This window comes from Phalacrocorax aristotelis, chromosome 14, assembly GCF_949628215.1.
Source record: "Phalacrocorax aristotelis chromosome 14, bGulAri2.1, whole genome shotgun sequence".
NCBI lineage: Eukaryota > Metazoa > Chordata > Aves > Suliformes > Phalacrocoracidae > Phalacrocorax > Phalacrocorax aristotelis.
In genome coordinates this window covers 1,767,168-1,794,988 of record NC_134289.1, presented here as the reverse complement: position 1 = coordinate 1,794,988, position 27,821 = coordinate 1,767,168, and the positions used below count along the sequence as shown (strand labels likewise).

At 42.5% G+C, this 27,821-nt stretch overlaps 1 protein-coding gene across 2 annotated transcripts in view; it reads left to right on the top strand.

Annotated features, from left to right (window-relative positions):
- The window catches only part of PRKG1 (protein kinase cGMP-dependent 1), a 531,163-nt gene that overhangs the window by 370,175 nt on the left and 133,167 nt on the right, over window positions 1–27,821 (top strand). The gene's annotated exons all lie outside the window — the stretch shown is intronic.

The window sequence follows — 27,821 nt, the reverse complement described above, 5'->3', positions numbered from 1 at the left end:
TAAAATAGACGCAAAATATTTGAGTTGCATTGCAGGCCGTTTGTCCACATAGTTTATTGACACAGCAGTTCTGGGCCTGCAAAATTGCATGTAATTAAATATTACAGAAACTGTTAATAAAAACTTTCAAAATGTAGCCCTGCATGATTTAACTGCAGGAAACCTCTGTGTACAACAGTATTTTTATTTCATTCCTTGTTGGTTTTCTCTCGTACATACCTCGCCATTGTGAATAACCCTAATAACTATGTTTATAGAAAAATATTCACATGTACCACCTCTGCCATTGATTTTAAGAAACGATGCTGCTGACATTTAAGTTGATATTTTTTTTCCAGAGCACTGATAGGACATTGGTACTTCTTTGCCTTTTTATTTAGTATACAGATGAATTTTGTAATCCAAATAAATCAGCTGTTTGTCGTACAGAATAATTGCATATTCATAAATAAGTTTTAGTTCCTTTACTGCCAGAGAAATGTTTAGATTTAGAGAGAAAAGGCATATTAACTCAATATGCTATGAATTAAATTTGCCTATCTCAAAACTGCATGCCTAATGAGAAACAGATGAATTTGCTTGGATCACATAACCAGCATTAAACTCCTTATCAAGAGTTAAGGAAAAGAATAAAGCCAATAAAACTTTTCCTGGGACACTTAAAGTTATAAAAAACTTTGTCATAACAAACATCAGTGAAGAAAAGAGGCACAGAGCAGCATCTGTGGGGATAAATCTGTACCGTTAGGGTGGATGCTATGGCAAGGGGGGGCTGGTCGTCCCAGTCTGTACTGGGATGTGGCTCCCAATTTCCCAGTTGGAATCACCCTTGTTATTCCCTCTGGGTTTGTCTTTGATTTAACATACCAGGTTTTACATAAACTTAAAAAAAAAAAATTACTGTGATATTACACGTTTTTCTGTTTAACAGTATCTGGTATATTGAAACTAAGCATCAATAACTTTATTTTATCCTCTCTCTTGCTGTAACAAGGATTGTATAAAAGTGACTGATTTGGCACAGTTTAAGGCAGGGGAAAAAATTCTCTTAATGTCAAGATTTTGTGCAGTTTTTCTTTTGATACAGTGCGGTGAATGATGCAGCCCTTCTGTCCTATGTTGTTTAAGTTTTTAGAAATTATTTAAAATCCAGAAGCAAGGAAAAAAAGCCGGTTTAATTGCCCGTTACTCAAATCAAACTTGGAAATGGCATTGTAAAGCCAGTGGAGAGGAAAAACGATCAGAGTTTGATAACATGATTTAATTTCTAGAATTGATGGAAATATTACAAGAAGTTTCTTGAATAACTCCAGCATTAAAAACCGTGGACAAATTTCCTTTTCTCTTGCAGCAGCCTCTGACTTGTACAAGATCAGTCCCATCAATGAAATTGCTCATAATTTATATACATGAGAGTAGAAACAAGTCTACTGAGTTCAGTTTTAGCACGTTCAGACCCAAGCTCCAGATATGCTGTGTTTTTGCCAGGAAATCTTCTCCCAGGAACTAGCTTTCTAGGGCCATGATGTACCCTGTTTCCAGGCCCTTGTTCTGGGGATGGAGTTCTCTCCAGCTGTGGATCGTTGCAGTTGACACCAATCTCACAGCAGCTTTAGGTTGCACCCCTATCCCCAGTCCAGGATTTGGGAATCACTAGTAGACATGGCACAGCTTTTCCCAGCACAGAAACCGGACCCTTCTGTCTTCTTCCATTACATTTTTTTAAAATTCTATTAATATTTCTCAACGTTACATATTAACAAGCATCAATGTAACGTATAGCTGACTTTATTAACATATCTCAAACCATTGGGTAATGACTGCAGTGATTTTCACCGTGGTGGGAAGCCGGTCATCCCTTCCAGCGCAGAGGTTGATTTAGCTTGGTTGTAATGCCATCTCTGCGTTGTTTATCCTGGCGCTTGCCAAACATAATGTGAGGGACAACAAGTAATAACGGTTCTGCAGCTCAAGACTTAATTCTTGTATTACCTGGGTTTTGGTATCGGTGTCATCAGGAGATGCGGTTGATGTTCACCTGTAGGATAGTCCTCTCAAATCATTCACAGTTGCTTGCCCAAAACCCATTTGATGCAAAGTTCCTGCAAGATTCATCCAAATTATGGGGTAGGACAAGAAGAAAGGTTTAAATTAGTGGATGTGGAGACGAAATAAATGCACAGGTTTGTGGTCAGCTCAGCCTCCACTTCCCATGAACTAAGCTATTGGCGGGGGGTTGCTGTCTGGGGAGGTGGGGAAGCAAGGGTTAGTGGTGCTCATGCTGTGCAAGGGATGAAGGACCCAAACTCATCAGTTATTCTGTACAGGGAACAATTTTATTTTTTTTTTTTATAGGGTGGTGTATATCAATCCACATTTGCTGGGTGTCTGGGATGCAAGAGGCAGTATAGCTTAGAATTCTAATATGATTTTTAATACTGTCCACAATGTTTTCCTAATTTTTCTTCCTTAATGCCTGCTTTTTCATATTTTCCTTCAGTTGAAAAAGCCCTTCTTGACCTCCAGCTGACTCTTCAGGCATCATGCCCTGAGCTGCTCCTTCCTTAAAAAATCCTGTTGCCCAATACCTCTGGCCTCTGGTGTGTCTGCTCACAGCTCTGGTGCTTAACAGTGTTGAAACGGTGGCAAAATAGTTTCACTGTATCGTGTATAGGTAAAGCAAATTAACATATTTATGTTAAAATACTGGAGGATTAATGTAGTTGGAGAAGACAACAGCTTCCAGGATGCTGCTTAAACATAGCTGTGTGCCTTACCTCCATCCGAGGGCTGCATATCTCGGATTAAATACCTGTACTGGTATTTATTGTATAAATATATTTGCTCTGGATGAACACAAATCTCCTTTGGAAAACAGTAAAAATGCCTTCTTGCATATTATTTTTATTCATGAAACATCTGAATAATTTTAGATTCCTTGGGTGAAAGAGGGGAATTTGTCTGCAATTTGAAAGACTTGCTGTAGATGATTAGTAGCCAAGCTTAAAAGTAATTTTTTTTTAATAAATGTGAACAACTTCATGAAAATGCAAAAGCCTGACCTTTCTTTCCCCACTTTTCAAGGCTTTGAAACAGTTTATGGTTGTCTTTTCTGATTATAGACTGTCTGATTTTCTTAGAGATTAAAAGAAAAGAAATAAGTCTTTCTTCCTTCATCAGGCACCATTAGTATGTATCAGTGATATATCACAAAAATAAATGTATTTTTAGTAGTAAACATTTATTTTCTAAGAATATATAGCCTTAGCATTATGGCGCTTCGCTATAATGTGGGCAGTTTGTAACAGAAAGGAATACAGTACTAGTTTATTTTTATTTAGGAAACTAAAATGCATTGAAACACCCATAGAATAACTTACAGCAACGGAGGTGCCATCCACATATGACTGCCGCTGCCAACATCTAGGGTCCGGTCGCCCCCTTCCAGCCCCGAAACGGGAAGGCAGCACAGGGGCGTTACTGCCCTGATGGGAAATTTGGGAGGAAAGGGAAGAACATCTTCCCCAGCTTCAGGTCTTTGAGAGTTTTCACCTCTTTTGGGTTGTTTGGGTTTTTTGTGTGGTTGGGTTTTTTTGGTTGTTTGTTTTTTTTTTTTTCTCATGAGGATGTAGAAACTGGTGTTTATAAGGACTCTGAAGTATCGTTAAAAGCCCTGTGGGTCATGGCACTATTAATATTAGATGGACAATTGTGTCTGGTATCTCACCCAGTGATTACCTGGAAGGTGCTATCGTTGCCAGTATTTTTAGTCTTTATGGATTAACTCCATTCATTAAATGAAATTAAATCCTTGAGGGAGGAGGGTGGTGAGTCTGTAAGAAGTGGATCAAGTTGCCAGGAACTACGCTGCCGGAAGAGAATAAAAAAGGGCATTTATGGTCATAGAGGAGAAAAACCAAAGAAAAACCCCAAAAGGCCCAACCTCTAGTATAATTTCTCAAGGTGTGACTCCTCATGGTAAACATATAGGTGCTTTGTCTGCCTATAGCATAGCAAGGTGCCTGTAGGACATGTGTTTGCCCACTGTTAAGCACCTTTGCTTTGTCTTTGCCACTAGGAGTGGGGAAAATCAGATGAGTGGCACTTGGCTGCTGGAGCAAGCGTGTCGTTTTGCTGTGCTGTGCTTGGAGCTGAAGCTCTTCGCCGTTTGGCTGTGTGTAGGAGAACAAGTAGGAACCCCTGGGGACGTGCGCAGGGTGGCAATGGGTAGAGCTCCCATCAGCGGCCTGCAGCTCTGACCATGCGTTGGGAAGAGCTTTCCAGGAGCTTGGCGGGAGGAAATCAGTACTTCTGGCAGGAGGGAGAGTAGATGCTGAGGAGATGGAAACCAGTGGGCAGGCGGAAGGACAGCTGAGCTTGAGGAGGCATGTGACGTGTCTGGAGGAAGAGGGATGTCAGTTCCCGGTGTGGTCAAGGAGGTGGATGAGCTAGTAGCAGGCATGGGCAGTGCTTGGAGACTTTGGGCTGACATCTCCGTCTCTCTTCTTCCCCCCCCCCCCCGCCCCCCCTTTGGGGCAAAAAATAAGGATTTCTTCTCCATCTTGAAGTTTGTTCACTTTCTGGTAGCCTTTTTCCTCTTTCAAGGGTATTCTCTGTGTCATTCAAATGTAAAGCTTATATCCTTGGAAGATTTATGTCTAAAATCAGTAGCTCAGGAAACAACAAGTATAATTAGGGTTGCTTGACCTTGTCTCTTTTGAAACCATTTCCAGCTGCTTATGATTTTGACGACTTATCCATTCAATCTAAAATTATTCATTATGGCTGTTGACCTACAGGTGATTTTTCTAATTTTTTTCCCCAACTCAAACTACTAATCCTGTTTCAGAGAAGGAGATTGCTTTGCCCGTATGTCAGGGATGGACTTGTTATCCACCCGAGTATCTGTCCCAGCTCTGTTGAGTTATGTAGGTCTTTCAAGGTAGGGGAAAGGGGCAGAAAATCAGAGAGTCTGGGGGAGCTGGAGAAAATAATATGGGATTTAAAAGTTTCATAGTTATAAATACACAGAAAGGGGTTGAATTAAGGTTTCATTGGCATTTTTCAACTTTAGCATTTTCTAAATCCTGTGTACTTGATGTTCCTTTGCTGTTTGGGATTTAGCGTACTAATCCATATAAGATGTTATATGTATGAATCTGAGCAGCTTGAGTGACAGAAAGGAACAAATGCAATTTCAGTTTGGTTACCAAAATAATGGAGATTCTTTCTGCATAGATAACGTCAAAGCTAAACTATGTCAAGCGGATTCTTCTTGTGTATTGTGTGTCTAGAACTCTGGATAGCTTTGCCACATATATATTATTGTTATGTGCATATGAATATATTTATATAATATTATTAGATTATATATTGCAATTGTATACTATATATGCAATACAGAAAACCTATATAATATAAAACATTATATGAATATGAGTAAGGACCCTAAATCAAGGGTGCAAGGACTTCATTAACAAGTCCTAGGTTTTCCTTGCTTTAATGGTGCAGTTTGGCTGGGGAGTGCGTTAGGGCCCCAGGACGGCCATTCCCCATGTCTCCCAGTGTGCATTTGGGAATTTGTTTCACTAGAAGTGTTGATACTTCAAAATTTTAATTTAATTTAATGCACTACAGAGGTCCAAGAGCCAGTGATGTAGCTGCCCAGGTTTGGAGGAAGCACGATTTGGCTACCTCATTGCTCCCAATACGTATATGGTCATAGGCAAACTGTGTTGCCAAACTATTTGAGCAGTGCAAGCGAAGAGAGGTGTGTTAAATACCATAGGTCCATGATGCCAAGCCTGAAATCGTGTTCTTGCAGCTCGCGGGCTGTGTGCAGAGCACATCTTGGGAGTGCGATCTCAAAGTGCTGAAAGCACAGATCACAGAGCCTGTCTGCAGCCAATTCATTAACGCTGCTGTAAATTCATGTGATGAGGGTTGCCTGCCACTCTTTTTTTTTTTTTTCTTCCTTTTTTCCCCAATTAAAGAATGAATCAAATAAGGCATGAATGGTAAAAGAACAACAAAATCCATCTCAGTTGCTAGTGGTGCAGGTCCTGATGAAGAGCGGCGATCTTGGAGAAAGTTTCATTGCGAAGTTCAGCTTCACAAGACCTGTCATGTTTTGCCAGCCTTCGTACAAAGATGCCGACCATCCTTCTTGCTCCACCCTGTGAAATTAATGTGAATCAGAAATTCTTAGTCTGCCTCCCTTTAATTAACGGAGTCTGAATACAATCCTCCTTTTATGCAGAATTGCATGGCAACAGTAAATAGAAAAAGAAAAATATGCAAAATTAATTAGCTTTCAATATAATTAGTATTTTTTTTCTGCCTAAATGAGACTGAGGAGCACTCTCAGGTAAAAGAAACCAGACCTAATGTAATCCTTTACTGGTGCATCCTGCAGGTGACAATTATCATTATATTGAGCTTGATGGTAGGTTCTGCCTGGACCAAAGGTGATCAGCAGCAGGTAAATGTTGATCAGACTTAGAGGCACAAACTAGAGGTGAGGGAAGACTAAACTGTTTAGCTTAGGAAAGATTTATTTTTATTTTATTATTTATCTTTTCTGATTAAAGCTAGCACTCCGTTGAGGTATATTTACCAAAGGAGCTATGGGATATAGTTGAAGAAGTGCTGCCTGTGGGGGCAACAAAGTAGATTCAATCACCATTGATTCAATCATACATGGACAAAATTTCAACTTTATTTGTACTTATATTAATTTTTCAAAAGACACTCATGGAAATACAGCTTTGTTTTTGCAGGTGTTCCAGGAAAAAAGCTTTTTGGGTCTACTGCAAAAAAAAAGAGTTAAGAAAATAAAATGCAATTGGAAAAAATGATGTGCCAGACTACACTAAAGTACTCAGTTGCAATGTCTAGAGCAATGGAGTAGGACAGCACCCTCCTTTTGTGTCATTGATAGATTTTTCTGGCCTTTAAACCTATGGCATATGCGTGTATGCATTGTGCACGTATGCTGCATTTTCCACTACAGATCACAGCTGTTCAAAGAATTAAAAGCAATTTCCTCCAGTGTGAGAAACAAGGAATGCTTATCTAATTGGAAAATATCTCTGCCTCTTCCAGTATTTATCAGAGTCCAAAATGTAGATGAGTTACCTAAATCTAATTTTAAAAGATATTGTGGAGAAAAGGAGAAATGTGATCATTTCTCTGTGCATGATTATGTGAGGCTTTAGTGACGCTCACTTTAGAAGCTGCTCTAGCACTTGTATTGGGATAAAAGGTATCATTTTGACCAAAGTTTTTTTTCTTTTTGGTTTTCTTTATTGTGGGCACTGGCCATTTAAAGGCAATTACAAATAAGCTCATGCTTAGTTACCACAGCAGAGGAAAGGAGTTAAATATTCCCTGATGCCTGCAGACATCTGCCAGGAACATCACCATCCAAGTGTGTATTATCGTGACTGTCCTGATTGCTCTGTTCATCTGCAGTGGCAGAAATGAAGGAGGCATTTCTTCACACAGTATTTAATAGATCTGCAGAACTTATTGTTAGAGGGTGATGCAGGTGGAGAAAAGCTCTGTGGGTTGAAGAAGACACTTGAAGCATCCCCTGGGATTGCTAAATTGAGGCCTTCAGTGCTCAAGCAGAGCTTATGGGCTCAGAGCAAGACCAACAAGGATCTGGCAAGCTCTTCATACAAGTAAAGGAGAAATTATTTAAAAATTGTTGCCTGATGAAGTAACTTGCAAGCAAACTCAGAATTTTATCAGGTGAATAATCCAGTCTAACTAGAGCATAAACTTTTATTCAGACTTGAGGCTGCTATTTCATTTGAAAGAAAGTTGCAGGACAACAGGACATGTTGCCTGTTAGTATCAGAATTTGCAACCAAACCAAATAAGCCCTTTAACCCTCCCATCCTACTAAAAAATGCATGTGATTTATTTTGGTGGTTTCTATGACTGCTCCATCCTGGTGGAAATGAAACCCAGAAAAACCAAATGAGACGATGCTGATAGGGGGAACTATTCTTTTTCCTCTACTTGTTTGCGATTTGGCACCTAAGGTGCACCCCACTGCGCTGCTTTTGTTCAATGAGAGTGGGGCAGAAAGCCACCTTTAGGCCAGGCAATGCTGTCTGTGCAAACAAAAATCAACCAAATATTGTCTTGTGTGAATGACAGGGGTAGAAAAACAGAGTGGAGGGAGCAGCATGTTTCATAAAATGGCAAGTCATGTGAATACCCGAGATAAACATGGCTAAATATTTATCTGGTTCATATGACCGTGGCTGAGAAAAATAGAGTGCTGGTGGTTAAAATAAAGGTGCTGGAAAGTCAAGTTGTAATCAAGTCCTTGACTGATTGGCTCATTTTTCTCAATTTTATTGAGTTTCTAGAAGAGTGTGTAATGCAGGAAATGGTGGCGGTATCTATACCAACAGAGCATATAGACTTCTTTACAAAAATGGCATAGGAAGGTTTGTAAATAGGGAACGCTTTCTAAAAATATGGATATAGGCTTTACTATAAAGGTGGGATTATTAGGAATGTATGAGGAGATGGGGGTATCTCTATCCTTTCCAAACTGTAGATATCAATGGATATAGGGAAAAGGTTCGATGTCCATATGACTGGGACTTTGAATGTGTTGTACTTTATATGTCTTAGGGGAAAAACCAAACCAAAACCCTCACCTGAGCAAGGGCTGTTGAGGTTGGGTCCCTGCAGACCTGTGCTGAGACTTGGCTGGATTGAACAGTCAAAAATAAGTCTTTGATTAAGAATAGCAGGAATTGTGCTGAGACGCTCCTCTGAATGCTTGTTTTCCTTTCCTAGTTTACCTGGGCTCCTGCTGGTAAGCTCTGGTTTGAACCACTGGCATCAGTGGGAACCAGGGGTTGATGCATCCTTCAGCAAACCCCTAACCGAGCTCTGCTCCGGCTCATGGGAGAGGCAAATGAAGGCTCAGGCTGATGTTACTGAGCAGGAGTGGAGAGAGACGGTGGGACAGGACCTCTCCCTTTGCTTAGGCAGGTTGAACTGGACCGTGTAATTGCAGCCTCTGCTCTGTGTGAAGGGCAGAGATGATTAGATGCCACTGATGAACTGATGATTAAAACCATTGTTTGCAAAGAAATACCTTAGACCTCAGATGTGAATATTTTTGTGTACAACTAGGGTGACCCTTTAGTGCTGGATGTAATTATCCTCTTTTCATGTGTAGTTCAAATACTTTACACTTGCTCTGCTTACCACAGGAATGTTTTCTTTAGAAACAGCATAATATTTCCATCTTGACAAGCCTTGGCAAAACATGTTAAAGGTTAGTTTTTAAATTCTTTAAGGCACGTTCACCTTTCTTGAGCAACCTTTCTGTTCATTTCCCGTCCCTGGTCCGCAAGACGTCTACGGGGTCTCGTGGGCATCAGCATTGCGGAGTTTGCTGTCCCATGCCTCCAGTTTATCAAGAAATATTCCCTTGCCCCTGATGCACCCTGTTCCCTACCAAGGCTTTTAAAACCTTGCAGTTCTGCTGAGACTGGTCTTGTTTCCAAGTTCCTCTGCTGACAGTGTAGGCCAGCTGGGTCTTTCTCTTGCCCTTCTCCATAAAATCTCTATTGCCTTTTCTTCCTTGTCTCCTCCATCATTTACCATCAAAACCCTCTTTTCTCAATGAAAACCCTGTAATGAACACATGTGAAGCCGTTTCCCTGACTTCCACCCACTTGGTATGATTAACAGATTCAGGTCTTCTCATGGTGGGATCTGTTGGGTGTTTGCAGTGGGTGCAGTGGCCGAGCCATGCAAACCTGCCAGTTGCAGAGGGCTTCTGCCCAATATGCTTTGCAGTCAGGGAATTATGCTGTCTTTTTAACTGATTTTTATGAAATGAATTTTAACATCTCTGAAGAACCAGCTTGCATTTACACTGAAAATCCCAGCAGCTTCAGAGGGATCTTTTTTCGGAGGCTTTCCACAGGGAGCCAGATTCCTCTGGAGATGGCAGAGTTTATTATTATTTAATTACTGTCAGAAGTACTGCTGCCCTTTTCTCTGGGCTTATTTCCTAAACCACAAACACAGGAACTGGGTTGGGTTTTTTCCAGTGCAAATTGTAAAATCCACTGAAGTTAGGTCAAAGCACCCCAGCTGGAGAATTACATGTCCTACGGCCATCCAAAGCACGTGGATATATGTATTAATCTAAATCCCCATAAGAATCCTGAAGGACACTCAGAAAGGCGGGAGTTTGGGGTTGCAAAGAGATTTCCTCAGCTGCTAATGTAGCATGGTAGCTTGCCATACTGTTGCAGAACCACCTGGAGAAGCCACAGCCTGCTCGTTAGCATCAATGAAGATGCTAAAGCCAATGCTGGACCCTGAATTTTCAAGTGCAGAGTTTGTATTGCACTAATTTCTTTTTAATGTATCCTCCAAAAGAATTTTATAGTTGCCTGTTTTTCAGCTGTCTCTTGAGTGGCATCATCCTTTCCAAATTATTACACTGTTCCCCTGCATTAGGCATCCCTCTATCATTAATAAACACCTCTCAGCCAGATCAGTGGGTAGAAAAAGCCACTCCAGCAGTGATTCGGTTGATCAGGGCACATGGCACAGCAACGTCGTGGAACGGTTTCCAGCAGAAGAGAAGAAAATACCTGCAATGCTCCTTTGAGCTCCAGTGTTTTATTTCTATTGTTATTTTCAGTGACAGTGGGTTGGGTGGATGTTAAAGCTTTGTGTGATAAGTCAGTGATAAGATGCTAATTTATAAAGCTGCCACACTTGCTGTTGCCACTCTCAGGTTATACAGGTTTTTGGGCATAAGTGTTTGCTCTTTGACAAGTTGAATTAAACCCAGCTCTGGCCTATCTGGAATATATTTAGGCTCTCTGTAAGCAGATTCTTCAGACAGTTTGTCACAGCTATAAAAGGAAAAAAAACAAACACGAAATTGTTTTTTGTTGGTAATCTTAGATGTTTTCTAGGTTTTCATAGATATGAAAAAAAGGATTTAAGTAATCAGTAATTTATCATATGCACTGGCAGATTTGCAGACTCTTGTTGAGAAACACACAAGATGGACGTGGGGCATCAGGGAGGTCACAGGAGATCCAAGTAAATGTCTCCTCCGTGATCCAGCCATGTGTTTAATTCTCCCATACCCATTAGTTTACTATTTCCAGTTTTAAGAGGCTTTGCAGCATACATTCGGACAAAGCGCACATGGTTTCCATTTTTCTATGCATTTTATTTGTTGCTTTTGCCTGCAAATTGGTCCAGGCCAATGGGTTGGTGGTTGCTCTTCACTTCTCGTGTTGAGCAAATACAATATATTAAATTCAAATTGAAATATAACTCAAATTTGTGCATCTGGCAGTTTCCACTACAGCCAGTGTGGCTCAACTCAAGCCCTTTTCCCCAGCAGTGCCTCTAGCCAAGGCTGCTGCTGCCCTTGGGACATGGGCAATGCCTCTGGGCCGAAAACACTGCTGAGATATTTCCTTTTCCATCTGGGTAAGTTTAAAATTGAACTAGAAATGTCTGATCTAGATTTTAAGTAAGAAATACTCTTCTGAAAGTCCATTTGCTTCTAGACGTGTGAGTATCAGCAGCAAGCTACAGCACTGTCTTGCTCCAACGTGATGGACAGTGTACAGATTCATGCAGCAAATGCTCCCTCTTTTAAATATGATGATAATAATAATGCTTTGACCACAGATTTTAAGATGAAACAAAGCTGTATAACGTTAATGAACTACACCTATGAAAAAAAGTATATGAACATCTCTAATGGTCCCAGTTCCTCCTGCATCAGCCGCCTAAGCTCAGGACTAACAGCCTGCTTTGCATGGATCATCTCCAGGGCCTGATGTCAGAATTAAAAAGGAGCTTTTCTGACAACCTGAGTTCTCTCAGCCGCCTAATGATTTCTGGGATGGATCTCCCCATTGACGAGGCACTTGCTCAGTGTCACAGCTTTGTGTAGGCACCAGGGAGAAGGAGGCTGGGGGCTTTGTTTTTTCTGTGCTGCCTTCATGGGAAGCCTGGAGGGAGAGTGGGCAAGTCTCTCTGGTCTGCTAAGCAGCTCCTTCTGTGAGCTTATTTTAATAGCAGTTTCCAAAAATCTCTAATTTTAACCCATATATCACTAGGTAAATACATACATACATACATATATGGGCTAATTTTGGTGGCAATGAACCAAAGAGACAAAATCCAGCCTTGTGCTTACTTGAAAATACTCCGTGATTTCCAGTCTCTAACCCTGAATGATCTGAGGCAGAAGTGAATTGTTTCTAACAAAGCCCTTTTATCTGTGAGGCACAGACAATGCACTTCTGTCTGTAAAAGCACGAAAAAAAGTCAACAGTGATGTTAAAAAACAAATATTAATTGACTTGAGGGGTCTTTTCCCTTTGATTCAAACTTTATTTTGCCAGTTTCTTTTATACCATTGCCCACAGTGACACCTACTGGCATTTTGAACAAGGCTGGCTTGCAGGCTGTAGCCTCATGAGCAAGTCATTCCAGGGGTTAATTAGAAAAAAAGAAGAAAACAGTAAGTGTGGTCGTGGAGACACCTGTGCCCACTCAAAAAATGGCCACCAGGCTCTGAATGCTGGCCCTCTGCTCTGCTCAGGGACATCAAACTTTCAGTCTTCCTGTACTAGCTGAAGAAGACTGTCTAGCAATGGAGCTGGTCCTTAAATCCCAGCTTTGTGCTAGGCAAAAGATCAAGCACTAAAATGGGGACATCCTCCTCCCTTCCCCAGACCTTGGTGGCTTCTCAAAATACACCCTGGCTGGGAGGTGTTTCTTTTTTTGCGGAGGTTATTTTCCTTGGGAAATGAACTTGCTCACGCTCGCTTGAGTAGCTTTCGTTTTTGTGCCTGAATATTATTAAACATTCAATTAAGGTCTTGGGGATATATTTGAACTAAATTCTTATTTCCCGCTATTGGTGAGGTATTTGCAGTATCTCCAAATTGTGATAATAGTAATTGAAAAGTGTCTTTATGATAGCAGAAAGCCATTTCACCCTTAATCCATGAAATAGTAGGCACTGGATATCTTAATAGATAACCACAAGACTAAGCTACTGGAGGAAGGGAGAAAGACATTAGAAATGGAGTTACTGATGTGGTAAAATTGAAACGGCCTTATTTCCATACTGTGCAGAATGCAGCAAAACACCATTTGAGATAAGTTTTCTTTCTTACATTTTTAATACCTTGTGGCTTTCTGTCCTGCTTAAGAGGGAATTTCCTGTGAAGCTTCCCAAAGTGGGATTTCTCACCACCGTAGGGGTCAGATCCTGTCTGACAGATGAGGTTTGCGAGGGGACACAAGGCCATAAGCGGTAACGGGTGACTGCAGGGCTACCTGCTGATACAATAAGTTTATCAGTCCCTAGGACAGACTGCTTGGTAATGGCCAAGTCCTCCTCCCACGCCACCTTTCTGTGGAAGTGGCGTATCCTTCTGGAGGAGAAGCTTGCTTGTTTCACCGTGTATGGGTTGTCAGGTTAGATGAAGGGGGTTTGGGTTTTGGCTTTATGTGTTTCTGAGGATTAGCTGATTCAGATGGTTCCTTCTGACCCTAAAAAGGTATGAAATTCAAAAATGTGTTCCTAATCTTCAGAGCTTCCAGGGAGTTTAGCACAGCTTGAAACTTCTGCCTCTTAGTTGAAGTCTTCAGAGATAATGGACATAAAAGCATAGGACTGTATTTGGGAGTTGTACACAAGTTTTTGCATACATGGCTTCAGACCCTGTAGCAGTATAACAGGGATGAAACTCATCTCAAAACGTTGTCACAAAAGGCTGCTGAAAATTGTAGAACTTAAGCTTGGAGGTGAACCTCTTCACAGAGCATTCCTGTAACAGATCTGGCTTCAGTACCTTTTTTGGGGGCATTCCCATAATAGATCCACCTTTACCTTGAAGGAAGGGTTGGACTGGGATGGGTTTTGTAACCTGTTGGTTCCTGGCAGGTCCTTGCCTGTATTGCGGAGCTGAAGGTAGCACCAGTGCCATGCCAATTGGCATTGATAATGGGTATCTGGAATGAAATCAAGGTGTGGGCTTTCATCAGAAAAAACTCTTGATGAAAATGTACAGAAATTCAGTATGATAGCTGAGAAATTATCCTCTAAAATGCATACGTGGATCAGAAAATGTACATTTCTCCAAAAGTTTAAAAGAAATAGAGACGTGTATCACTTGGTCTGTGCATAATGCAATATTGCTACAGCAAGGTGTATTTACCCTGATCTTTCTCACCTTGGAGCAGAGTCCAGGTTCATATACTCTGTGGTATGACTTTAAACAGCCTAATAGCTTAAGGACGATAGTAGCCCATAGCCTAAGGACAATATAGGATAAGGAACTGGGACTGACATAGTTTAATCCCGTGGTGCCCTCTCCTTAATTGCTTTGCCTCCCTTGCTGGTGAGGGGTTTGGAAAGGTGAAGACAAAGCCTGGCCCTGCAGTACCTGCCCACCAAGAACTCCAGGTGAGATTTACAGGTTTTCTTTGCACCATTGAAAGTCTGCTGAGGTCACTCCTTCATTGCTTTATATCAAGTGGAAATGCTAAAAATATTCAGACCTAACTTGCCAGCACGGCGGGAGAACTAATGGTGTTCTCATTTACAAAAAGAGGAGAGTTTTGCAAACATGAGGGATGGTGAAGAAGTCAGCTAATTTTTTTTTTTAAAACCTTTTTGTACATGAGTTTACTTGCAGTCAGATCTCAGAGATGCATTGTGGACAAGAAGAAAATCCAGCTTTGCAATGGATAAATGCTCATTGTTCCAGATATTACATACCAGATGGAAGGTGACAGGTCAGAGCACGCTGGATGGGGTTAGCATCTCCCCAAAGCCTCCCACTAGATACGTTAACGACCACTTTAATCCCCTTCCTGAATCGTTTGATTCTCCATCAGCAGCAGGCAGCTTTGGTAACAGATGCCTAGAATCAGAAATGAAATATTAGCTGCTCTCACATTCCATATGCTCGTGGGCCGTAGCACGGAGAGACTGCTTCAGTGTTCATCCTTGAATTTCCCCTAGCTGGGTCCCAGTGCACAGCTGGGGTGTCAGGGGGTTGCCTAACCCCAGCACAGCTCGCTGCGTGTTTGGGTATCCCCCAAAAGAGGGGGGAAATCTCCCCCTGAAAAGCAGCTATATGTTGGGAAAGGCTGAAATTTGGCTTCCCCCTCAGCCACAGGCTTCTTGGGATCAACCAAGTCTGTCTTTGGTTCTTCAGCTGAAAGTTGTGGAAAACAGACAAGATGGGAACTCTTGCTGGTGATCTGTGTCCTTCAAGATGCCCTTCCTCCATTCAACATTACACTTGTGCTGAAAAATAAGACTCGATAAGTATCTAAAAGTTAATATAAAGTGAAAATAACTGACTATATTGGTAATTCAGAGAGAAGACAAGTGCAAAAAATAGCTCATTACTGGGAAAACTTATGATACCACTGCTGTGGAAAATGCTGATGTCCTAAATCAGGGTGTCTATAGAACAGATGTGCTCTCCTCCTCCTGTCCTGTCTGATTTCTGTCCACCATAAGAGACTGGGAAATGTAAATAACATGACTGTTACCAGCACGTAGGTTCATGCTGTTCTTTTACTAGGGTGAAGGTTTTCCTTGGCTGTGTAGGAGTGGGGTTTATTAACTGTGATGATGGGTGATCTGACCTCTGTTGCAATAAGGCTCAATCCTGTGCTTGTCTGCTTGTAAATACAGATTGTAATTCTCCAAATTTCTCACAGAGAAAGCCACAAAAGATATAATCTCTGTGCTTTGGAGTTCAAAAAAAATCCTAGTGAGGTAATCTCTCGATTGATGTGCTGTCCTTCCCCAGTAAGGAAATAGTCAGCTGTCCATTAGCCAAAAATCTGGCCTAGATTACATTTTCCAGTGTCGGTCTGGTTTTCTTTTCAGGAATGATATTAAGATATACTCAAAAAAAAGCTGCTTTAAAGCACAAAATAGATGTCGTCAGCTAAATACTTACATGTCTGGTCATTGCACTGATGAAGATATTACTGTTGCAGGGTTAATTCTTGACATGCTTTATCTCTTAGTAATCTAAATTTTTACCACATTCTGAATTCATAAAGTGATTTTTTTTTCTTATGGCTTCATGTTTTGTTACTAGTTGCAGAAAAACCTGGAATAAGTTGTAGGCAGTGGAAAGGTCCAGTAAAATTTTCTTTGTAACAGCTTCATAGCAAAGTTCATGTTGACATGGCTGGAGTTGCATGAGCCTATTTTAACAGTAATGAGTTTATATTAACAATAATAAATACTGAATTCTGCATTTAGGGGAGGATATTGTGCATTTCTGTATTAAAATACAGTTTTTATCAGAATTGGGCAAGTTCTGCTGGCAAGAAGACAGTTGCAAAACAGGTTACAATGCATGGCCCAAGGCACCTTCTATTTCCACTGAGAAAAGTTGTTATTGCTATTTAAAATAATAGAGCTTTTGGGTTTTCCCATTTTATTGCACCCTCAGAGTAAAAGTTCACTCACTGCTTTAATAAATATATTTCAGGCAAACATTTTATTTTGGTTACTCCAGTGTAATTCACTTCCAAAACTCCTTGTAATCCAGAGTGCTTGTTGGCAGACTGGGTACAGAGTCTGCATTTGTATGCCTGCAGGCTGATAAAACTCTGCTTTTTTTCCCTTGGGGCAGTTAATGAGAGAAATCGAGGGGAAAAGAGGATATTTTCTAGCAACAGCCAAAATTCATGGAGGTATAAAAGGGAGTATAAGCTGTCGTAGTGTTTAATTCATCTGGTGCTGCAAGGCTCATGTGTTAAGTCAGACCTGGCTGGCACCTACCAAACCTCTAAAGAAGTTGCCAAACTGGAAGCAACTGGTGAATTTAGGTTTCACTAAAACTCTGTAGAGACTGCCTAAATCAAAGGCTTTTCAGAATTTTGCTTCTAGTAAAGTTGGTTTCTAGTCACAATTTAAAGAAGTGGATTTGCATATGGAAAGGTAGTCTCCTCTTTGATTCAGACCACAAAAAGAAAATATATTTCGTTGCAGGTTACTTGAAGAGTGGCTGAATATATTCAATTAATATGCTTTTTTATTCTTCATGATAGATTAGAAAATTAGTTTGGATCCTCATGGCAATGCAAATAACTTGTCTGAACAAGCATACAAAATTTGGAGCAAATTAAGAAAAATACATGAACCAAATATGTTGATTTACATTGTTTACTTCCAATTTCATTTTGCAAGGAATTGATTGCCATTTTAATAGTTGTGGAGCCGGTCCTTAGATTTACAGAGGGAAATTAGTGTTCCACACACATTCTTCCATTACAAAGGAAAAAAACAAATCAGAGCTATTCAGGAAAGAAGGACAGAAGAGCAGCTACATTTCTTGCATTTCAATGAAATTTAAGCTTTTAATTCGCTTGCTATTGGAGAGATGTTTTATGGTGCATTGACGTAGTGTGATATTGTTTCTCATTGTATTTCCTCAAAACAAAGATTGCAAAGTCGATATGCTGTCGTGTTGCTGACGAAAATCTTTCAATCTCTGTATTTAAAAAACAAAGCGCCTTTCTCTTCCCAAACAGTATATTGAAATGAAGCGATCTGAGTCACAGCAACGTGTTAATGTTCAAAGTAGGCTGGAAAAGTCATGGGACGGGAGTTGTTCAGACAGAGATTTCAATCCTACAAAAGCTTAAACTCAAAATTAAATGTGTGTGATGGGTCATAGGCATGCAGACTTCTTTCTTGTGTTAATACTTCGTTTCCAATTGGCAATTTGATTCCTCCCCCTCCCCTAGTCAGCATCAATGCCATGCAACTTGCTATACAATTTTTTTAACTTAATTTTATTTGATTTTACTGCTGACTAATTTTTAGTCAGGGTAACTGATGAATTCATTCCACTCTGTTGCCTAGGTATCCTTTTTCTAATTACTTATCGCTCCGTTAATTCTCCACATTTCACATTTATTGTCTGCGAATCAGTTGTTATTTTAGCCTAGCAAGCAAAGTGTTGGTCTTTCTACCCCAATTCGTTGACAGCTTGATCTGTGGCCTGATACCACTATCAACTTTCACCTGACTAATTTGCTGTCTCTCGCTACCACCACCATCTCTCATGGGAATAAATCCTACTTTTTTCCGTATTGGTTCCTCTCTCATTTCCCTGAGCAACCCTCATTGCTAAAGCCCTTTGCCCATTTCTCCTTAGCCTGTCCCAGTGTGCTGCTCTCACCCACCTATATCATCTCTGTGCTCTCTTAATCCTTGAGCTACCTCTCCTTGAGCTTTCTCTCTTCATCTTTGAGGTTTGTCTTGACCTTTTACCCTCTTCATCTCCATCTGTATCTCTTTGAACTTTCCAGCTTTTTCAGCATCCTCTCCTTCCTCCATTTCTCATGCTTCTGAAATTCCTGTTTCTTCTCAGAAGATTGTCCTGCCCATTAATCTACTTTTCTCTTTTCCTCTTTCTTTGCACTTAAGGAAATGAAACTCACTGACAGCACTTCTGCAGTTGATCTCTCCTGGTGGCCTCTTGTGATACCAGATAAATGTGTGGTGGCAGGGCTGAGCTTCCTTCTCTGGTCCCCTCATCATTCCTTTCACCCTTTCTCACCCTTTGAGTGTCTTTGTATGTGGTCTTTCTCCAAAAGCATCAGGATTTCCAGTCATCATTTTCACCCGCTGCCACCTACTTTGTCTCCTCTTTCTCCTCTCAGATTTTCACGTCAATCTTTGCTATGTACGTATGTGGATAGATAACCCGCTTTCAGTGGTTATGCCTCCAAAAATCAGCACTTCTGAATTTCTGATATATTCCTGTAAGTTTCCTTTATAAAAGGTTGTTGGGCTACAGGCAACAGCTTGGGCATCTCTTGAGCCTCTGCACTAAGTGCTCCCACTCCAGGAGGCTGTCACTGACCGGGGGGGGCAGCAGGGACAGTGTCAGGCTCAGGGGTCAGGAAGGCGGTGGCCCCTGCACCAGCTGGTGACAGCCTTTTGCGACTCGACCCATTTTCCAGGCAGAAACAGAGAAACAGACATTTGCCTCAGTACTGCAGAGAAAAAGTAGCTGAGAGGTGATCGCCTCCCAGGCTGTTTGTAACTTAGGGAACCTGATTGCTCTCCAAAAATGGTTGTCAAACTGCATTGCAGGAACACTGGGGAAGGAATGAGAGTTATTATGTGGTTTCTAATGCCTTGTGTCTACTTTTACCGCAAATTAAGGCAGGAAATTTCTTTAGCAATAATACATTAAACTAAATAATACTTTTTTTAGATTCTCTTTCCTTCTCTTTCTACCTTAGAAGTGCACGGTACATTTAGGAATCAAAACTGTATCACAGGTCTTCATTACAAACCTTAATGGACTCATCCAGTCCAAATTATCTTGGCTTGCAGTCTGTAGATGTCTCATCATCTACTTAATATTCAGCAACATCCTTTAGAGGAGGCTGTATGAAAATCTTTGAAGCTCAACGAATCAGTGCAGCAGTGGATGTTGTCTATCTCGACCCCAGTAAGGCATTCGACACTGTCTCCCATAGCCTTCTCACAGGCAAGCTAAGGAAGTGTGGGTTGGATGAGTGGGCAGGGAGGTGGACAGAGAACGGGCTCAGCAACAGAGCTCAGAGGGTTGTGATCAATGGGGCAGAGTCTGGATGGAGGCCTGTCACTAGTGGTGTTCCCCAGGGGTCTGTGCTGGGTCCAGTCCTGTTCAACAGATTCATCAGTGACCTGGATGGGACCGAGCGTCCCCTCAGCAAGTTCGCTGATGATACCAAGCTGGGAGGGGCGGCTGATACACCAGAGGCTGTGCTGCCACCCAGCGAGACCTGGACAGGCTGGAGAGCTGGGCCCAGGGGAACCTCAGGGAATTCAACAGGAGCCAGTGCCAGGTCCTGCCCCTGGGGAGGAACAACCCCCCACACCAGCACAGGCTGGGGGGGACCTGCTGGACAGCAGCTCTGCTAAGAAGGCCCTGGGAGTGCTGGGGGGCAGCGAGGTGACCCTGAGCCAGCACCGGGCCCTTGTGGCCAAGGAGGCCAACGGTGTCCTGGAGTGCATGGAAAGGAGTGTGGGCAGCAGGGCGAGAGAGGTTCTCCTCCCGCTCTGCTCTGCCCTAGTGAGACCACATCTTGAGTGCTGCATCCAGTTGTTGGCCGCCCAGTTTAAGAAGGACGGGACTGCTTGAGCAAGTCCAGCGGAGAGGAATGGCTGAGAGACGTAGGTTTGTTCAGCCTGGAGGAGAGAAGACTTGAGGGGGCATCAATGCTTATAAATATCTGAAGGGTGGGTGTCAGGACGATGGGACTGGGCTCTTTTCAGTGGTGCCTAATGCCAGGCCAAGGGGCCACGGGCACAAGCTGGAACACGGGAAGTTCCACCTGAACATGAGGACAAACCCCTTCCCTGTGCGGGTGCCAGAGCAGGGGCACAGGCTGCCCAGAGAGGCTGTGGGGTCCCTTCCCTGGAGACATTCACACCCCGCCTGGACGCGGTTCTGTGCCCCCTGCTCTGGGGGTGCCTGCTCCAGCGGGGGGGTTGGACAAGATGATCGCCAGAGGTCCTTTCCAACCCCTACCATTCTGTGATTCTGTGAGATGTTGAGCTGCTGCTTCTTTCCATGTGAGAAGTTAACTTTCAGGAAGCTCCTGAATGATCACAGCTGTAATGTCATATTTACAGGTCTAGACAAAAGTCTTGAATTCATGATGAAAATTCAGCTTGTGTTTCAGGACTGGCAGTTTCACCTAAGCAGTTGTCAGAGCTCCGCTCAGAGTTGGAAGAATCACGGTTTGGAGATTGTCTTTTGCTCTGAGTATGTTGAGTTTCTCTCTTCCACAACTTCTATTTTTATAACCTTATTTCTATCACCTATCTTGCCGTGTCCCCAGCAGCGCTGGTGGGTACCGCCCAGCAGCTCATATGAGAGAGGACCAGTTCCAGCATAATTAATGGATGCCGTCCGTGTATGTCTGTGGGACACTGAAATTGGAAGAGGTTTTAGAAAAAGGAAGAGAAGGAGGGTACCAGCCCTAGCTCCATCCTTACCCATGTCACGTGCTTCCTCCCCACTGGCTCCCTGCACAGCATGGTGAAATTCAGATTCATGGAACAGTAGTGCCAAACCCCAAAAGAAACAACCAGGAAATTAAAGCAATCATTTAATGAAAGAACTACAAATTAGGAACATTTATCACATCTTTACATTTCAGAAACAGCAGAGGACTGTTTTAGGACTGCTGTTTTAATCATTTCATTTTTGTACCCAGTAGAGTAGGTGTGCTTGCTTTTGCATCAATGAAATGTTGAATATAACGCTCTGCTCCCAAACATCCTGTTATATTCCTTTCACCCGGAGAAATAAATATGACCATGTTCTCAGAAGCATGTATTGTATCTTGATATTAGAAGGAGTGCCACCAACTCTTGTTTTTTTAGTCTAAGGAAAAAGTGTTTCTTAGCATACCAGTTGCTCCTTGTTTTTTGATTTGTAGATGACTTTGTTATCAGATACCTCCTATCTCATGAGGATGTGAAGACAACCTCAGTTGAGGACAGATTAAGCCACCGTTTGGAGTGATTTGTATTATTAAGTACACTGAACTTGAGCGTCCACACGTGAAAAATCCCTTTAGGTGCATTAAGACGTGCTGTTCAGGGCCTGCTTTTGTGGGAATCAGAAGCAACCTGTAAACTGCAGAAGGCATCACAATTGGAGGAGACACACAGACTGTCCAGAATGGGCCTAGGAGCATGTTGTTTTCTCCTCACTATCACAGTCCATTAAGAAGCCACTGTGAATCAGTGCAGAACAAATAAAATGTTTACCACACGGCTTTACCAAGGCAACAGTCTCCTATAACTATTAAAAAACAGCTTTGGCTTTAAAATATATATTCAGATACCTAATATGAATTCTAATAGCTTTATTTTTAAGGAGAAAGTTTGTAAACGTCAGTAAGAAAGAAAAATTTCCTGCAGAAGATTGCAGCTCAGTCAGAGCTAGCTGAAATGGAAAATAAGAGTTTGCAGCCCCAGGTTGCCATAGGGTCATGCACAGGCTTTCAGCTCAAGTTCGCAACCATATGGGATGGTGGAGGTGTGCTAAGAATGTACTAATTCCTGCTGTGGTACCCCACTATGGGCCAGTCTGCTCTTCCTCATCCCCCAGTGTATGATGGCAGGTGGACACGGGACGAACTGCTCAGCAGTATCCCCTATCTGTTGCATTTATCCTCCTTTGTCTGCTTTCCAAACCCTGTGCTCCATAATGATGTTGAACTAAAAAACAAGAGTTAACCCTCTTTCCCCATCAAGCAGGCGTCTTTCTCATGTTTTAATTTCCCACCACCTTAACTTTAGTTAAGCTGCTGTTTGGAGGGGTACTGAGACATCTTAAAGCCTTTGACACTGTCTCCCACAGCATCCTCCTGGAGAAGCTGGCGGCTCATGGCTTGGACAGGTGCACTCTGCGCTGGGTTAAAAACTGGCTGGACGGCCGAGCCCAGAGAGTTGGAAACAGACCTAAATCCAGATGGTGGCTGTTCACGAGTGGGGCTCCCCAGGGCTCAGTGCTGGGGCCAGTCTTGTTTAATGTCTTTATCAATGATCTGGATGAGGGGATCGAGTGCACCCTCAGTATGTTTGCAGATGACACCAAGCTGGGTGGGAGTGTTGATCTGCTTGAGGGTAGGAAGGCTCTGCAGAGGGACCTGGACAGGCTGGAGCGATGGGCCGAGGCCAATTGCATGAGGTTTAACAAGGCCAAGTGCCGGGTCCTGCCCTTGGGTCACACCGACCCCAGGCAACGCCCCAGGCCTGGGGCAGAGGGGCTGGGAAGTGCCCGGCGGAGAAGGCCCTGGGGGTGCTGGCTGACAGCCGGCTGGGCATGAGCCAGCAGTGCCCAGGTGGCCAAGGAGGCCACCAGCCCCCGGGCTTGTGTCAGCACTGGTGTGGCCAGCAGGAGCCGGGCAGGGATGGGGCCCCTGTGCTAGGCCCTGGGGAGGCCCCACCTCGAATGCTGGGCTCAGGGTTGGGCCCCTCGGGACAAGAAGGGCCTTGAGGGGCTGGAGCGTGTCCCGAGAAGGGCAGCGGGGCTGGGGCAGGGTCTGGAGCACAAGTGTGCTGGGGGGCGGCTGGGGGAGCTGGGGGGGTTTAGCCTGGAGAAGAGGAGGCTGAGGGGAGCCCTTCTCGCTCTCTGCAGCTGCCTGAGAGGGGCTGGAGTGAGGGGGGGTCGGTCTCTGCTCCCAAGTCACCAGCGACAGGACGAGAGGAAACGGCCCCAAGCTGCGTCAGGGGAGGTTTAGGTTGGATGTTAGGAACAATTGAGGGGAGGACCACAGTATGATAATTTTGCTCTCCGGGTATTCCAAGGAGCAACATTTGTATATTATTCATGGGAGTGAGACACATAGTAAAACCAAGGAGACAAAGTTTTATGATTCCTAAGGAAGTCAATACAGAAGACCAATATTAACCTGCATGGTTTTACACTGTTTTTCAGCAAATATACATTTCTTTTTAATTCTGCTTTGTTAACATTACTGTTGTCATTTAAGACTTGAAAAAAATGTTTAAGACAGAAAGTCCAGAACAGAAACAAAAGTATTTTGAAAGCTGCTGATGGTTCTGTGAATAGTATTTTAAAGCGCCAGCAAAATAACATACTTAGATGTTTGTGGGTTGTTTGGGGTGTTTTTTTGGTTTTGTTTTGTTTTTTAAATATGCCTTGGGGGAGAGGGGTTATTCGTCGAGCACTCTCATGAAACCCATGTTACACTCACTGGTTTATGTGGTGCAAACATGTCTGCAGGGAGTGAAACTCTTCATTTCAAAGCCACCTTTGTGTTTCTGCTCCACTGACGTGACCTTTGGCAGGGTTTTGGCCTCTCGGTACCACAGCTGACGTAGGTTACGTAGCACTCCAAACACACAATCTATTTTCCACCTTTTTCCAAGTGTTCTCAGGATAAACACAGCTGTCAAAGGCATCCTCCTGGAAGAAAATTATGGTTTTTGAAGTTTAACCATTGGGTTGGTCTCCAACATTGAGGTTTCTCCATGAAGTCCATGTCAACACTTGGTCAGGATTTAAAAGCTTCTCAGTGGTGATCGGGAACAGAAGCTCCAACTGGAGTTGGCAGCTGACAAAGTAAGACTGGCAGGCCAAAGAGCTCTCTCACACGTGGGTGCCTGAGTTGCAAAGCTCATGTTTTCTCTGGGTGGTGGGTGAGGTGTCCCCTAGCGTGCTGTGAAGGAGGACTTCATTGCAACATGGTGGCACATGAGGGGTGCCGAAAGCAGCGTAAGGTGCCTGAAGCTGTTGTGGTTGGCACAGATGATGGTGGCACAAGACTAGGTTCTGCACAGCACCCAGATGTTGTGCATGCATCTGGCCACCCTTGGAGGGTTGTCCATCTGAGCTGCTCTGCTCTGGCTGTTCCCACCAAACGAAGTCTTGGCACTTTGGGTGTAGTGTTGGGAAGTGAGGAAGCTCGTTTTTCCTCCAGTTAGTGGAATGCTGTGAGTTTATGAGCTGCGAATCATTTCCATGCACAATGGAGGGTTGTGACATAAATCTCTCTGGGAAAGACAAGGTGCAGAAATTCACATTTCAAACATCCACATCTTGTTGTAGCCAAAATTGCAGAGAAGAAAAGAAGGAGAAAGGAAATGCAGTGTGTGATGCTACACTTGTGTAATGGCCAGCAGAGGAAATTAAATGTGCAAGTAACTTTTCTGAGGGGGATAGTATCAGGTGATTGCTGAGAGCACCCGATCTGGTTTGTACATGTGCTCAGATAAGCCCATTCATTTGGGTCAGGTATTGGTGGAAAATTTTGGTTGGTGAGGACTTGTGGGTTTGGTGTCAGAGAACTTAGTGACGCAAAAAAGCAGTTCTTGTCAAAATTTGGTGCTACTTTTTTGTTGAAGCTAATGCCTCACCCTTTCTAATTCAGTCGCTATTCAACACAACGTTGGTCTCACAAAAATCTAGTTACCTCTCAAGAGAGCTTTGATTACATGGGGTGTTTCTCCTCTCAAGGCTGGGGCAGCGTGTTAGCATTCTGCACAGGATGGATGATTTCATAAAGCAGGATATTCACTTTTTTAGACCATAATCTGACTTGATCAGGGGATTCTCTGCATGTCTGCTAGTCCTTCTGTGGGGTGCATTATGCACATCTGGGAGGCTTATCAATGTCTTACCCTATCAAACCCACTGAGTAAACATGGTGCTAGGATTTTTTCTTAGCTTCAAGTAAAATTGTCAATCGAAAAAAGGGGTGGTGGAAAAAGAGATTTTTATAGAAGCTACTGCTACTGGGCAAACTGGGGACCTCCAGGAGAAAGGCACTTCTTGTGGTGGGCCACACAGGAGGACTTTAAAGAGAGGAAGAGCTTCCAGGGCTTGGTTAATTTAGGTTGGAAAAGATATTTTGTGAAAGGTTCAAGCTTCTCTGTATGCTGACATTGATTTTAACCTAAACATGTGAAGGCTACTTAGACACAGAGTAGTACAGACACTGGATTAAAATCTAGCTCTGGGGTTGCACAGAAACTGGCCTTGCTGAGGGTTGGGTTTGGTTTTTTAAAACATCTTTGTTTCAATTTTATCTTTTTTTCTAAGGGAGAATGATGGTTTGGAGTGACAGTAACAGTTAATACAGAGGTCTGACTGTTTGATACCTAGCGATGTATGTTGGATATTCACTGTATCTCCATCTCGCTTGGACCTGCCAAGCAGCTTTCATTTATACTTGAGTAACATTTTTCTAAGAAAACTGATTTCTGTTGTTTCACTCCGGTAGTATCAATTTAGTGTGTCTTTCCACTTTCAACTATATTCTAGACATTCTTAGGCTTTCACCCAAAGGAGTTGAAGATGATGGTAACATTGGTGGCAATGGAGAGCTTAAGGATTGAATCAAGACGCAGTGTTCACTGCTTGATCCCAGTTCAGATGTTGAAGTTCTTGCTAAAATCAAGATAAATACAAGTCTGCTATTCTGTCTGCATTGGCCAAATTGCTTTTAAATCAAGCTGTTGGTTTATGGTGGGGGGCGAGGGGGAAGTATTTATCAATCCATAGTTATCTAAGTTGATATATTTTACTTCACATTAGGAAGGGGCTGAGAGATAGTGTAGGTCTTCCATGCTTTGGGAGAAATACTTTATTTTCTGCTGAACTACCTGGGCAGCCACAGAGGGGAGCAGAGCCAGCGAGCTGTTCTTTTTAGGAGACCATGTATCATAAGCGGCTCATTTTGGAGATCTGGGGTTGGAGGTAGGCCAGAAATGAGATCTGACAGCCTCTTCCCACTGTGGCTTCCTAAAACAGGGCTGCACCAGGAGCACAGACAAGTCACTGGTGTCACTGGGGTGGCTCTTGGCTTGTCGATGGCCAAAAGGATGGACTAGCCAGAAACCTTCATGGTAGTTTTACAGGTCTAGCCTAGAAATTGTTTTAAATTTCTGTTGAGTTTCATTCTGTTCAGAAGCCATGTATTGACCCCATAATCCATCAAAAATGCTATTTAAACCCATCCTCTCCAGCCTTCCTAATGTTACATGATGTTATGTGATACAGAAGCATGAAGGGAAGGAGTTGCCCAGATGGGCTGTAGCTCTGACAGATAAGATCTAGCCCTTTCCATTCTTATTTGGTCGAATTCAATGATGGCTTTAAATTCTTTATGAGAAAATGAGGATTATAAAGGAAAACAGATGATGACACAGATCTTCTTTTTGCAAAGGTTTTTTAGTATGCTGTATTAGTGTGTAAAAAACCAATTTGATTTAAAAAACAAACAAACAAACAAAAAAAAAAAACCCAAAAAAACCCCAAACCTTAGTTCAGCTCCTTAATTTTCTGTTAATCATAAAAGCTGTATGGAAAAAATCCTGGGTATTGTTAAAAATAAGGGTGCTCCTGATCCTGAAAACTCTTATCTGACACTATACAAGAGACCAGAAGCTGGCAGTTGTCTGAGGCAAAGATCCGAGAGTTAATAAGTTGGTGTTAAACAGAATTTGCAAGGGGAAAACACAAGGAGTTACAGAGAAATAAAGTTTGAGAGGTCAGAGGATGGGCAGGTCTGAGGGGCTGGAAACGCTCTGCTGACACTGCTGGCTTACAGCAGTTGAGAAACGCTCCAGGGACTCTGAAATACTAATTGGGCTGTCTCTCTAATTGCACTTCTTTATTTTCACTCCTCCTGTCAGGCTTGCCTCCATGCTGATGAAGTAAATTTAAGAGAAATTTAAGTTTATGTAATATGTACATGACTTTCTCTTGCTTACACATATTTTGGGTTTGTTTCCTGTTAAAACATTTTGGTTAAGCACCTCCTCTTCTTTCCCTGAGAAAGCTAATTAGAGCTTTCTCAGTTTTGGTTTTCTTTTTGGTTTTTTTTTTTTCTTTTTCTTTTTTTTTTTTTTTCCTGCCTGACACATTCTTTCCATAAATATAATGCTGTGGCTTTGACTTCAGAGTTGAGCTCAACTGGAAAGACTTGGAATCTTTATTTTACAAGTATTTAAAGGCTTATAGGAGTTAAGCCATGTATAACAGATAGTGAAATCAAAGCCATGAATATTAATGGCAGAATTGAAACTTTCTTTTTAAGGAAACCTTCAATCTCTAATTTCAGATATGTTTCAGGTGCCACAAAAAGCAGAAAAAACAAGACACTACTTTTTAATAATCAATTTTATTTTATCACTTGTTTTCTTAGGAAGAAACCTCATATTGGAGCACTTAAGTGCCCTCTGATAAACACATGAG